Here is a 13,002-nt window from a genome sequence, read left to right on the forward strand (position 1 = left end):
GACTGATGTCTGGCTGGCTTTAATTCAGCAAGGAATATGAGGCAAAAGCAGGAAGCAAAAAGAATGAAAGGTATAGAAGAAGCCAGGGTAGAGCCTGTGTTTTCTGTTTATTAATGATGCAGATGAAATGGGGGGAAATCTAGAAAAAGCAGCCAAGCCAAGTGAATTACAAAGAAAGATTAAAGGAGCTAAATGTGTATAACTTGGCTGACAACCAAAGAACAATATGAGAGCTGTCCACAACTCTCCAAAGTATATACAAAAAAGAAGAGCAGGGAATTTTTATCTACTATTGAAGTGTGAATATATGAAATAATAATGAGATAAAATAAAAATAAAGAAATTTGACTTCAAGTAGCCAAGGAAGTAATCTGGTAAAACTTAAGAAAGGATATGCTTCCTCCTCTTTAGAAATATTTATCATCTACTGACCCACACTGCAGTAAAGAGTAGATAATAGGAAATGACCACATACTGCCAGAGGACTTAATTGACGGAGAAATAAAAATGAAGTCCCATTTGCTTACCTGATGATCCAGATTTACTGATGTCTCTCTTTACATATGTCTGATCTGGCTAATGAAGAGATATCTGTGAAATCACAAAGGACATAGTTAGGTTGGTATCTTCAAATTAAGCCCAATCTGAATTCTGAATCCTGACCTGGACAAGAGTTTACTTAAATGATCTAGTAGTCTGATTCTTTGATATTCTAAGATGGGAGAAGAACCTCTAAGAACAGAAATACTTTGAGTCTTAACTAAGAGCTTTTTTCAGTCTTTCCAAGGATTTCCCAAATTAATTATGACTCGAAAAAATAATAATAATTCAGATTAGAAGTCCTTCACCTTGGTACATGGACAGCCTTCAGGAGTCTATGCACTCCTGAATGATATATGCAAAATGTGTGGGTTTATGTAAACGTATATGTCTCTGGGGAGAAGGTCAATAGTTTACGAGATTTGCACAAAGGTCTATAATACAAAAAACTGTGAGGAACCTCTGCTGAGTATAGTCTAAAATCTCAAAGGCAGGTTGGAATGCATATAGATAATCAATCCAGGTTTGGAAAACAATGGAGGTGCACAGACACTTGTAGATCTGGGGTAAACACCTTAAGAACACTACTTTCTGGGAGAACATAACATCAAGTTTAAACTGTTACTTAACTTACACAGCCCTGTGTTCTCTGCCTGCCATACACAGTGAAGAGAATGATGGGTGGATATTCCGACTTTCCTGTTCTGTATAAATTAAAGTCAGAATCCTTAGGTATATCAATACTGACAGGGTCAGAACTAACAGAGCAACCCATCCAAAAAGAATCCTATATGACAAGCAAAAAGGAGGGGCTATCAAAGCCGTAAGAAATGTGGCTCCCAAACAGTTTACATAGCACAAAATCACAGGATTAGCCAAACACATCTCCTAAAATAATTATTCAAAACAGTAATCAGAGTCAGAATAACCTACACCAGAAAAAAAAAAACAGGTTGGAGAACCTTCCAGACACCAACTGTGAACAAGATGGGAAAGCATTCACAGCCAGAGAGAGGATCTGGAGCTGAGGTGTCACCAAAACAACAACAATAAACAAACACTGAGAAGACATAAATCAAGGAAAGAGAAAAACAAAACAAAAAAACTCGAGATGGCTTATTTCACATAATGACTATAGAGTATATTCTCTCAAAGAAAATAGTGTATTTAGACATTCACCTCCTGAGCACCTCCCTGGCATTGCTCTGGTGCTGGGAATTCATCAGTGAACAAGACAAAGACAAGCTCTTGCCCTGCTGGAGCTTAATTTTGGGGAGGAGAGGAAAGAGGATGGGAGACAACTATATCAGCAATATCATTTCAATGTGTGATACGTGAAGTAAAACAAATAAATAAGATGTTGTGACCGAGACATGCAAGAAGGGCCTACATCTATCTAGTACATCACAGAGATGTTCACTCCAATCCTCAAAGTTAGTGAGGGTCTTAGAGAATTGAGATGGGGGAGGGACGGTAGGGACAGCTTGTCAGACCTCTTCATTTCAGAGATGAGGACAGGAGAGCTAATCTGCAAGACAAAGAATCACAACCTCATTATTTCCGAACATCAAAATACACACACCTGGACTGAGTTAGGATTTTATGATACACGCTCTGTCTTCAGAAGAGAGGACTGAGAACAGGTACTGAACAGCATTCCTGAAAACCTGGCTGAGGATACTGAATACTTCATACCCTTAATATTTAATAAAGAACCACATTCTATCCAAATTCTTGGCAAGTTCCATTCAATTAAAAGAGTTTTGTTTTTTGCTTCTACAGACAAATCTGATCAATTTCTGCTGTCAAAAAAAGGTTACCCAAGGTCATGTTCTTAGGCCTCAAACCTAGGCAATCTGGCTCCAGGATCCCAAACTCTCATCACTACTTTTTGCAGACTCTACAGAAGTAAAATTTAAAAGAACAAAACAGCCTTAGATGGCTCCCAATATTCTTAAACTTATACACTCAACTAAGACCAGAAAAAGTCAAATTAAATAAAACCAAGTGTGATGAAAATTTAGAAGCAAAACTAGGTGAGTGGAGGAGAGGATAAGAATGAAATAAAGAAGACACAAAAGAGTCATCTGCTCTGAGCCTAAAGCATCCAAATGAGAATTTCTCAGGAATAGGAAAACATTACCATGTGGACATGGAAAACTGTATGGGCCTCAGAAATGGGGTATGCCCACTGAGGCCACAGAGGAAAGTCAGGCCTTGATTCATAACCAGGGAAACTTCCAAAGACTTCCATGTAATTCTGCTTCACAAAGGTGTGTGTGTGTGTGTGTGTGTGTGTGTGTGTATGTGGTATGTTGGGGAGATGGATTGGTTCTTAAAATAATTTCAATGTTTAAAAAAAACTTACAGAAATAATTCCTATCTGAATAGGGCTGTACAGCCTATATTTTTAAATGCAGTTTCACACTTTTTTAAAAAAACTTCCAAAATATAAAGCTCACAAGGTAAATATATAAATAAAGACATGGGAAAAAATAAATCAGCGTATTGATTATATATGTATACATATGTCTAGAAGGAGGCACAAAAAAACAATAGCACTGGTTCATGTGTATAAAGAATGTGAGTGTTAGGGACTGAGGTATAGGAGGAGCGATTTCGTATCCCTCGAAATTATATTTTCAATTTGAACCAAGTAAACAGTGATAATTCAAAAGTTTTAAAAACAGGGAACTCTACTCAATACTCCATAATGATCTATATGGGAAAAGAATCTAAAATAGAGTGGATATATGTATATGTATAACTGATTCACTGTGCTGTACAGCAAAAAGTAACACAACATTGTAAGTCAACTATAATCCAATAAAAAATTTTTAAAACAGAAATAACAAAAGAAAATTTTAAGAATAGTCTTGAAGTTCAAAAATAAAAATAAAAAAAAAAAAAAAATAAAAAAAATAAAATAATACTGAAGAGGGGGCTTCCCTGGTGGCGCAGTGGTTGGGAGTCTGCCTGCCAATGCAGGGGACACGGGTTCGAGCCCTGGTCTGGGAAGATCCCACATGCCGCGGAGCAACTAGGCCCGTCAGCCACAACTACTGAGCCTGTGCGTCTGGAGCCTGTGCTCCGCAACAAGAGAGGCCGCGATTGTGAGAGGCCCGCGCACCGCGATGAAGAGTGGACCCCGCTTGCCGCAACTGGAGAAAGCCCTCGCACAGAAACGAAGACCCAACACAGCCATAAATAAATAAATAAATAAAATTAAAAAAAAAAAAAATACTGAAGAGGAAAAGGGTATGGAAATCTATCTATTCATATATATATATGTATGCATAGAGGGGTCCTTGCTGGTAGAGGAGTTGGGACTTTAGCCTCAGTGAAACTCTAGATTTCCACCTTCACACATCATCATCAACCCTGCCCTCCACACCTCACAGTAAACCACCAGAGATACACAACAAACATGCATACACAGAGGCCATTTTAATTGGTAGATAATGCTGCTCAAATATCCTATCTCTGAGAGCCTAATTGCTTAAAAACATCTAAAAAGACAGACGCACTTTAAAAAAAAGTAAAATGAATTCTACAAGCTATCAACATAGAAATATATTTCATCCCTTTTTAAATAAAAAGTTGTTTAAGGAAAAAAAAAAAAAATCTGTCAGAGATTCCAAAAGATCAGTGATGCAAAGTTTCCCCAAAGCTAGAAATCTATGACATTATTTGCTTAACCTATAGTCTCCAACCTAAGAAAGCAACCCTGAGTCCTTTTCTTTTGAATGTGAGCATATTCTATGACATCTGTCATCTCACTGACCAAAAGTGATGCTGCAGACTTCACTGGGCAGCAGAGTGACCCATTCCTTCCTCCCTGACCAAGAGAAAGTCTTCCACCCAAAGCTGTAAAGCTGTCAGGGATGTAGTAAGCCCTTTTCTTTAAACTTCTAACAGGTCAGAACTTTTCACAAAATCTACCCCCAAAAAAGGCTTATTCACATTAATTTGCTTTGTGTTGCCATCATTTATTGTCTTCATTTTTAATTTAGTGGTATTTTTAGCCAAATGAAACGAAATAACAGTCAGTTTTTCTCAATCTGTCTCAGTTCTACTCTTCATCTTCTGGGACCCAATTCATGTGATCCTTTAACAACTATTTATTTCACACCAAACTAGATATCTCCCTAAAGCTTACCAATCTAGCCTCCAGGCATATTTCTTAAATAAAAGCTGTAGATCTTTGTAAACGTAAAATTTGCATACTAAAGGAACAAATCAACTATCAAAAGACCTAGTACTATATAGCTGTTGCTCACCTCTAAGCAGAGTTTAAAATTCATTTCAATTTATTATTTTTTTAAAGAAACAGCTATTGACTTTTTCCCTTTGCAAAATACTGTGTTTAATGGCCTAGTTAAATTAGAGGTGATAGTGTGAAGCAAGTGTTTTAAATTGGTAAATTCTAAACCTTTTAATAAAAGCACATCAGTCAGAAGTTTTAATAAGACTCAGCAGGACAGAGAAGAATTAACAGTCTGTAGGTATCAAAAAGGGGTGATAGACAATGATAACCTTAATCATTTGCATAGGGATTTATAATTTCATTGCTTAAAGGTTAATGAAATTATGTGGTATTTTGCCTACTCTTTTTTTTTTTCTTTTTGCTATTTTTTTTAACATCTTTATTGGAGTATAATTGCTTTACAATGATGTGTTAGTTTCTGCTGTATAACAAAGTGAATCAGCTATACATAAACATATATCCCTATATCTCCTCCCTCTTGCGTCTCCCTCCCACCCTTGCCTACTCTTATCCAGTAATGGATGCCTTGGTTTATATACATTTATTGACTGAATCATGTAACAGAAGAAATGACTGAAATATTACCAATTAATCTGCTGCATTTTTTTAATATACTCCTGGGTGCCCACCTATCATAATCTGTTCTAACCAATAACTGGGTACCCTAAAATAAAAACATAAGGTTTCCAACAGCATCTCTTCTGAGATGAGAAGAACAAACTCATAATTAGAACTCTAAAAGTACAGTAGGTTGCTAAAGTGATTTTTTAATTAGATACATTCCTTTATTTACTTTGTACTTCAAGTCAACTATTGCTAAATAGTTGCTTCTGCCAAATAGTAACATAAAATACAAATTGATGAGTATATTCAAGACACTGGAGGGTGAAACTGGATGGAGAAATTCAAACAATAGACACAAATAATGAGAAGAGTTAAAGTAATAAAGAATTCTAGGTTGGAGCAATTGTTTTCAATCATCACGGGGCAAAAAAAACACACTACAGTGGCCTTGCCTCACTGAGCACCCAGGAGGTGTTCAAGGCCAGTGCTTTGCTTGGTACCCAGTTCTAATGGAAAACTGCAAAGAGTCTAGCTTTAGGCAGAGTGGCGTTACCTACTCTGGCTGCACAACAGAATCACCTGGAGGGCTAAAAAAAAGCTGATACTTAAACCACAGGATCAAAGATTTTGGTTTCATCCATAATTTTTAGAAGCTCCCAGGTGACTTCTTACACGTGCAGCTATGTGAGAAATACTGCTATAGGGCACTGGGTCTCAAAGTGTGGTCCCTGGACAAGCAACGGAAGCAACAGCAGCAGCAGGTGGAAACTTACTGGAAATGCCAATACCCAGGCCCCATCTCAGGCCTACTGAACTAGAAACTCCAGGCTGGGGTCAGGCAATCTGTATTCTGATGAGCCCTTCAGGAAATTCTGATGTACTCTAATGTTTGAAAACGACTGCTTTAGAGTAAGAAGAATCTGGGCTTCCATCATCTCTCCAGAATTTACTGACTGACCACTTGTCAGCTCTCTAAACCTCACTTTCCTCACCTGCAAAATAATAAAGTTAACTATGATTTGTAAACCTGTATTATGTGCAGAGAATGTGCTAATAAGCACTTTATATACATTAATTAATTTAACAAAACAAGCTTACCAGGTAGATATTAATAGCATGTACATCCATTGAACATTACAAAGCGAGGAAGCAGAACTGAAATTTGAACTCAAGTCTTTCAAATTCCAAAATCATTGCTCTTTCCCTGTTCCACAAAATGTGCTGGTCTGCCCTTGCTCCCTCTCTTCCTTCCTCCCTCCCTCCCTCCCTTCCTTCTTTCCTTCCTTCCTTCCTCCCCCTCCCTCCCTCCGTCTTTTCTCCTTCTTTCCTTCACTCCTATCTGTTTCTATTTGTCTGTCTTTCTCACTTTCTCCGGAAATTTATTTTCCTACTACAAAGCTAGAGATTAACTAGCACGCACCAAGTGACTACTGCCATAGGCCAGAAAGAAAAGGATTAAAATTTAAAAAATTTTAAAATCATAGTAATGACATTACTACATGCAGACACACATTTTGCAAAATATAGAAACACATATGATTTAATTCTAAAGTGGTGAGTCAAAAACAGAAGAAACTCAGGAGTTCATGAGACTGGAGCTCAGAGACCACGGCATGACGCCAGGAAGAAGTACGGCGTATTCTGAAACGGGGTGAAAAGTCTGTCCAGAACAGCAGGAGAAACAAATGGTTACAGAGAAGTAGAAAACAAAGCTAAGTAAGCTCAATGGGTCCAGATTGAGACTTAGAGTAAGAAATATTTCACTTTAGTAAATATATAAAATCTTTTTTCACAGAATATTTTTGACACACTGATAGTAAAAAGGTAAAGTCAAATCATAGATACTTATTCTAGTAAAAAATCAACCTAGGATTATACTGGAAAAAAATACACAGAAAAAAAGTCATTTCTATTGCAGAAAGTGTTCCATATGATCCCCCCTTTTTATAGTGTTTCCATGGGCTATTCATATGCATTGCACAGTATTTTCAATCATTCACTAATCCAACCAACACTGACTGATTGCATTGAGTTAGGCATCAAGGATAAAACAATAAATAAGTTACTGACCCAGGGCACATGGAGCATTTATGTAAGAAACAGACTGCAAATGTTTTATGCAACATGTACATGAAGTTATTAGGAATTCCAAAGGCCACTAAAGACAGACCAATTCTTAGGAATGACTTCTGTGAAATTCCTGAAAGTCAATGAGGTATAAACTAGCCAAAACGCTCTGCATATAACATGCAAAAGTACTTTGTTTATGCTAGCATCACGGTCATCAGCTTACAAGTGGAGCATCCCAAGTCCCATTCACATTGAGGCTGACTATGGCTAAAAAAGGCAGGCACATGTAAAATCTAGAGGTAAGCTTTTTAACACATCATTCATTTCACTTTTCCTGAAGAACTAATGAAGAAACTATGCTCAGAAACCCACTGGAAGAGTCTACCTATGTATTAATGAAGGAAAATGTGAGGCATAATGGGCTGACCGAATTCACTAGCATCTCTGCCAATGATAGTCCAGGGCTGTATAACACCTTCTTTAGTTCTACTCTGACAACTCCACGATGCACATTTGTCTCTAAGAACCAGTTTAGGAAGCAAGTATATCCACCAAACTATGCTTAAATGATGAGGTGCTAGAGTTATTTTGTCCCAGAATAAATCTGAACCAAATTTGCTATGATATTAGAAATTATAGCATTTTTCAAACTAAATATATTTAAGAAGCATCAGCAATGGATCTTTAGTAAAGCCATTTATTAACAACTTACACAAATATAATAATCAAAGAACTGAATCCCAAAGTTAAAAACTACCCAGTAAACCACTAGTTTTTATCCCATATAGTATCAAGTATATATATAGTGTTAAAATTAAAACAATGGTATAAAAAGACTTTCCAAGTACTCTGAGTAATAAATTTCTTTGGCCCCAAGAGATCCAATTCATATTTACTACTGTATTTTACTAAAATTCAATCACCTATCATCTCATTCTTTAGTAATATAAACTGTATATGACAAAGTGGTAGGATTAAAAGGTTGGTATATGAGAATAGTTCAATTTTGATAAAAGTGGTTGGTATAAAATCATCTTTTAAAATATTCAGACGATGCCATCCAGATATCCACCTGCGCTTGGATCTATAAGCCTTAAAGAACCTGTTTAGATTTACTGAAGCTATACCTGCTGTCAAGAAACAAAAAATTGTGAAGGTTGATCAAACACAACTTTGCCTCTAGGATCATGTTAATGTTTTCCACTAACACCATCCTAAAAGTTAACAGTCAATGTAATCCAAAGGTTTCTCTTTACTTCTATATTTAACTCATCACAGGTTTGATCAAGCGTGCAAATCCCTTTGGGCTCAGGGTTCCCATCAAAATGTCTTATAGGAATATTAAAAATTGAATGGGCATAAACAACTCCAACAGTGCGGAGCTCATGACAGCATCCCTGTGATCTTTGTGTTTCATGTGCAACAACACTGGGGAAGTTTGCAAGGGAATCTGAGCTACTAATTACTAGCTTTTGCTTGAGGGCAGGTGTTCCGATCTCTACAGGTGTCTAGGCCGCAGCGCTCTGCCTACTTCATTGCCTCCTGAAGACGTTCACTGTAACAACTTGCTGAAGCCCTGCAAAACATGATAGAATGCTAAACTGTTGGGTGTTCAGGAAGAAACATGTTGTGACTCCTTCTTAAAGATACTGTTAAGGAGAAATAGCAGTTGGAGAGGCTTTACATGGTTTGTGAAAGAATAATATAAGACAGTTAAAAAGTAAATATAAAATTATATCTATCAATCACACACATTAAATGAGGATACCAATGCTGTCTCAATAAGTACAGAAAGTTTTTCAAAGAAAATACTGTTATTTTTTAAACAGGATATAAGAAAGAAAAAACTAGCTAATGATAATCTTATGGTAGTCCATTTTTTTTTCATTCGTGCCAGTGCTGGGTATGCAATTTTAGAAGGATCAAAAACGATGAGAAGTTATCCACTAAAAGAAATTAGCAAACAAAATAGTCATCTGCTGATTGGAGAGGCATATATACCATTCACATGTGATGCCACTTACAGTATTAACATTCCTTAAGGTCTTTCCCATAATACTTCAAAAGAAATAACGCTTAATAATGAAAAGACACACAAACCAGAGAAAAACACCTCCTGCTCTGCTACTTGCTACCTGTGTAATCTTGGGCAAGAAACTTAACCTTTCTGAGCTTCAATTTCCTCATGTAATAATAAATAAGACCCACCTCATCAGGGGGTGTTTTTAAATAACAGAATGTCCCTTAACTATTCGAGCGAGAGCTTGACACACAGTAAGTGCGTAATAAATTGTAATTAGCATCATGAAAATTTCTAAATACATTAGTCTGTTGTTCTTAGCAGAGCACTAGCCAATAAAAAGCATCTTGGAAAGTAAAGATTCATCAGTGGTATGCTATTCAAAAATTTGTTACACGGTGCATCTTTTTAAATAAAAATATTTGGCCTTGCTTTTAAGCAGTCAATCAATAAGCAAATACACAAACACAACATTTAACTAATTCTTTTTTTTTTTATAACATTTTTTAAAAATTTATTTATTTATTTTTGGCTGCTTTGGGTCTTCGTTGCTGCGCACAGGCTTTCTCTAGTTGCAGAGAGCGGGGGCTACTCTTCGTTGCGGTGCGTGGGCTTCTCATTGCGGTGGGCTTCTCTTGTTGCGGAGCACGGACTCTAGAGAGCAGGCTCAGTAGTTGTGGTGCACAGGCTTAGTTGCTCTGTGGCATGTGGGATCTTCCCGGACCGGGCTCGAACCCATGCCCCCTTCATTGGCAGGTGGGTTCTTAACCCCTGCGCCACCAGGGAAGTCCCCTGTTTTTAAATATTTATTTATTTATTTGGTTGCGCCAGGTCTTAGTTGCGGCACACAGGCTCCTTAGTTGCGGCATGCGAACTCTTAGTTGCAGCATGCATGTGGGATCTAGTTCCCTGACCTGCGATTGAACCCAGGCCCCCTGCATTGGGAGCGCGGAGTCTTAACCACTGTGCCACCAGGAAAGTCCCTAACTAATTCTTCAGTATCTGAATAATCATTCATCTTGGTGAAAATCCTTTATTTCTAATATTGAAATTTTGTGGAGAAACTAGTCATGTTTTATAAGAATAAAGGAACGTTCTAATAATATTTCAAATTTCATCTACTAAAGAATCTTTTTGATAATACTAAGGTTAACATTCTTAGACAATGAATCTGCTAGAATAAGGAAATGGCCATAAATGATAATATATTTTTACCAATTATTTTCATCCAAAATTCCCTATTTAGTGTTTTTCTTTAACCAAATGTAATTAAGATGGTATTTCAGATCATCATTAATATTAATCAATTGTGTAACCAAAACATCACTGTTTTTTTAAATTTTAATAAAATCAAGAGTTAAAATTGTTTCAGACTAGTCTCAAAGGAAACAAATAGAGGAAAAAGGTTTAAAGCAAAATGTGAACAAAATACATAAAAATAACATAGTATTTCCAAAATTAAGAATAATGAGACCCCTGGGAATGATCAGAATATAACTGTTGGAAATCATATCCCTCCCACATCAGAGACATTTCTTCCAATCTGGACAATGCAATAACCTTCTGTTCTCTCTTCCTTTAAACCCTTCTTCCCCCTTTCCATCAGCCAGTTTTCAGTGGCATCCCAACCACCAAGAATGTTAAGAACTGACCTGCTGTGCTTTCCTTAACTCAGACCTAACTAATTACGTCACACGCTTACACAAAGATAGATTCTAATGGGGAAGACAGGCACATAGATACTTAAACAGGTTTGCGTGTGTGTGTGCGTGCATGCTCACATGTGAGTGTACATGCATGCATTGAGTGTGTGCGCACAAAGTACTACGAGAGGATAAACCAGAGGTCAATTCATTTTGCCGACCATAAGTCAAGGAAGAATTCATACAACTGATAGTAGGTGGGTAAAATAGTACCTACAAAACAGATTCAAAGCTTCAGGCCTTGGGCATCCATTATCAGGTCTCAATCTACCCTGTTCCAACTGCTTCCCACACTCTCCTCGCGTGGACCTAGATGTCCTCATTCTCTAAACATAGTGGACACTTTGCAGTTACCCGGCCTCTGCCAGTCTCTCTGCCTTATACAGTAGTTAAATGACTACGCAGTTATTTAAAATTATGTTGCAGAAAAATACTTAATGACATGGAGAAATGTCCATATTATAAAATGAAAAATGACAGGTCAAAATATAGCTAAAGGTAATCCATAGGTAATGGATTGTCTATGAAAACATTAATGGTAATTTAATTTTTTTTTCTTTTTTTCTCAATGCTTCTCTGGTTTTCCAAATTTTCTAAAGTAAATAGTAACTTTGTAAATGGGGGGAAAAATACAAATTTTAATGCAACTCATCACTCTATTTATAAATAGTATCACTTCATGAAGCCTTCCCTGACATCCAAGCCAGAATTATTTTTTCCCTCCCCACTGTACCATTAGATGCCACTATTAGAACATTGGTGCAATCTGCTTTGTAACAGGTAATAGTTTATGTCTCTTCTCCCATTTGATTTAACTTGCTGAAGAGAGGACTATGTGTAAGCCATCACAGTATAGGCTAAATGGAATATGCCTGGGCTTCTGAAGACAATCCCCCAAAATGAGGAAATTTTAAAAATAGCCTGTGCATTACTTTAAAAAAAAAAAAAGAGTACTGACTGACTGGTTTTGAGAAGGATAATCACCATTAAGTTCTCAAGTTGGTTGCTCTTATCCATTGCTGTTTAGTCCCATCCCACATACACTGTCTCTCTCAAATTGACTACTGAAACATTTTTTCTTTTGTCTGAAGGCTTCAGTGAAGCAGTGTTTAAACGGAGATCTTCAGGATTTCTTAACAGATACACATTTATCATTTCAAAATGCCAGGATTTGGTTAGTAGAACATCAGTTACCCAAAGTGTTACTATATTAAATAATTTTAGAATTATTTGTCTTTATGTGAGTATAAGATTTCCAAATTAACTAGAAATTTAAATATGTTTGGTGTAGCAAAGATGAAAAAACTTTTCATAATGTTTGGCTTTTATTTAGAACTAGTTTCAAAATGACTAATAAATGAAGCAGCATAAATTCTAGAAACAGAACGTTTCTGGGCAAAACCAGAAAACTCCAGCCATTCTAATATGCAAAGGATTCTTAACTCTTTCCTATAAAAACAGGTAAACGTTTCAGTACATTTGATAAAAAGTCATAAAAGGATTCTAATATTTCATCTTGGTGGGGCTATTTTCTCCATGAGATCAACTGCTACTTTTCAGCATGCTTTAGAATAGACTACATATGAGTAAGAGGAGCCACAAAGAACAGAATGTTATGAAGTAAAGAGCTATTTTATCCACCCTAACTCTCCTATCCCCAGAGGTCCGAGCAGTAGGGCATAAGGACAAGGCAAATGGCCTTTTACACAGCAAGGTTAAACTGTCTACTGAATGACAACTGTATGGAATAAAGAAGGTATTAAATTCTAATAACAACAACAGGATCTGTAGATTTTTATTTCTTGTATTGTTTATCAACTTTTATAAATAAGCAAACG

At 36.6% G+C, this 13,002-nt stretch overlaps 1 protein-coding gene across 15 annotated transcripts in view; it reads right to left on the minus strand.

Annotated features, from left to right (window-relative positions):
• GTDC1 (glycosyltransferase like domain containing 1) overlaps positions 1–13,002 on the minus strand; it is a 453,605-nt gene that overhangs the window by 376,384 nt on the left and 64,219 nt on the right. For 14 of the 15 annotated variants that reach the window (XR_009504185.1, XR_009504184.1, XM_059927776.1 and 11 more), the window contains exon 2: positions 528–591. The gene's annotated coding sequence lies outside the window, so the exon portion shown is untranslated. Of the gene's footprint in view, positions 1–527; positions 592–13,002 lie in introns of those variants that run through there. The other variant, XM_059927787.1, reaches the window with a different exon arrangement.

Source organism: Balaenoptera ricei, chromosome 7, assembly GCF_028023285.1.
Source record: "Balaenoptera ricei isolate mBalRic1 chromosome 7, mBalRic1.hap2, whole genome shotgun sequence".
Classification (NCBI taxonomy): Eukaryota; Metazoa; Chordata; class Mammalia; order Artiodactyla; family Balaenopteridae; genus Balaenoptera; species Balaenoptera ricei.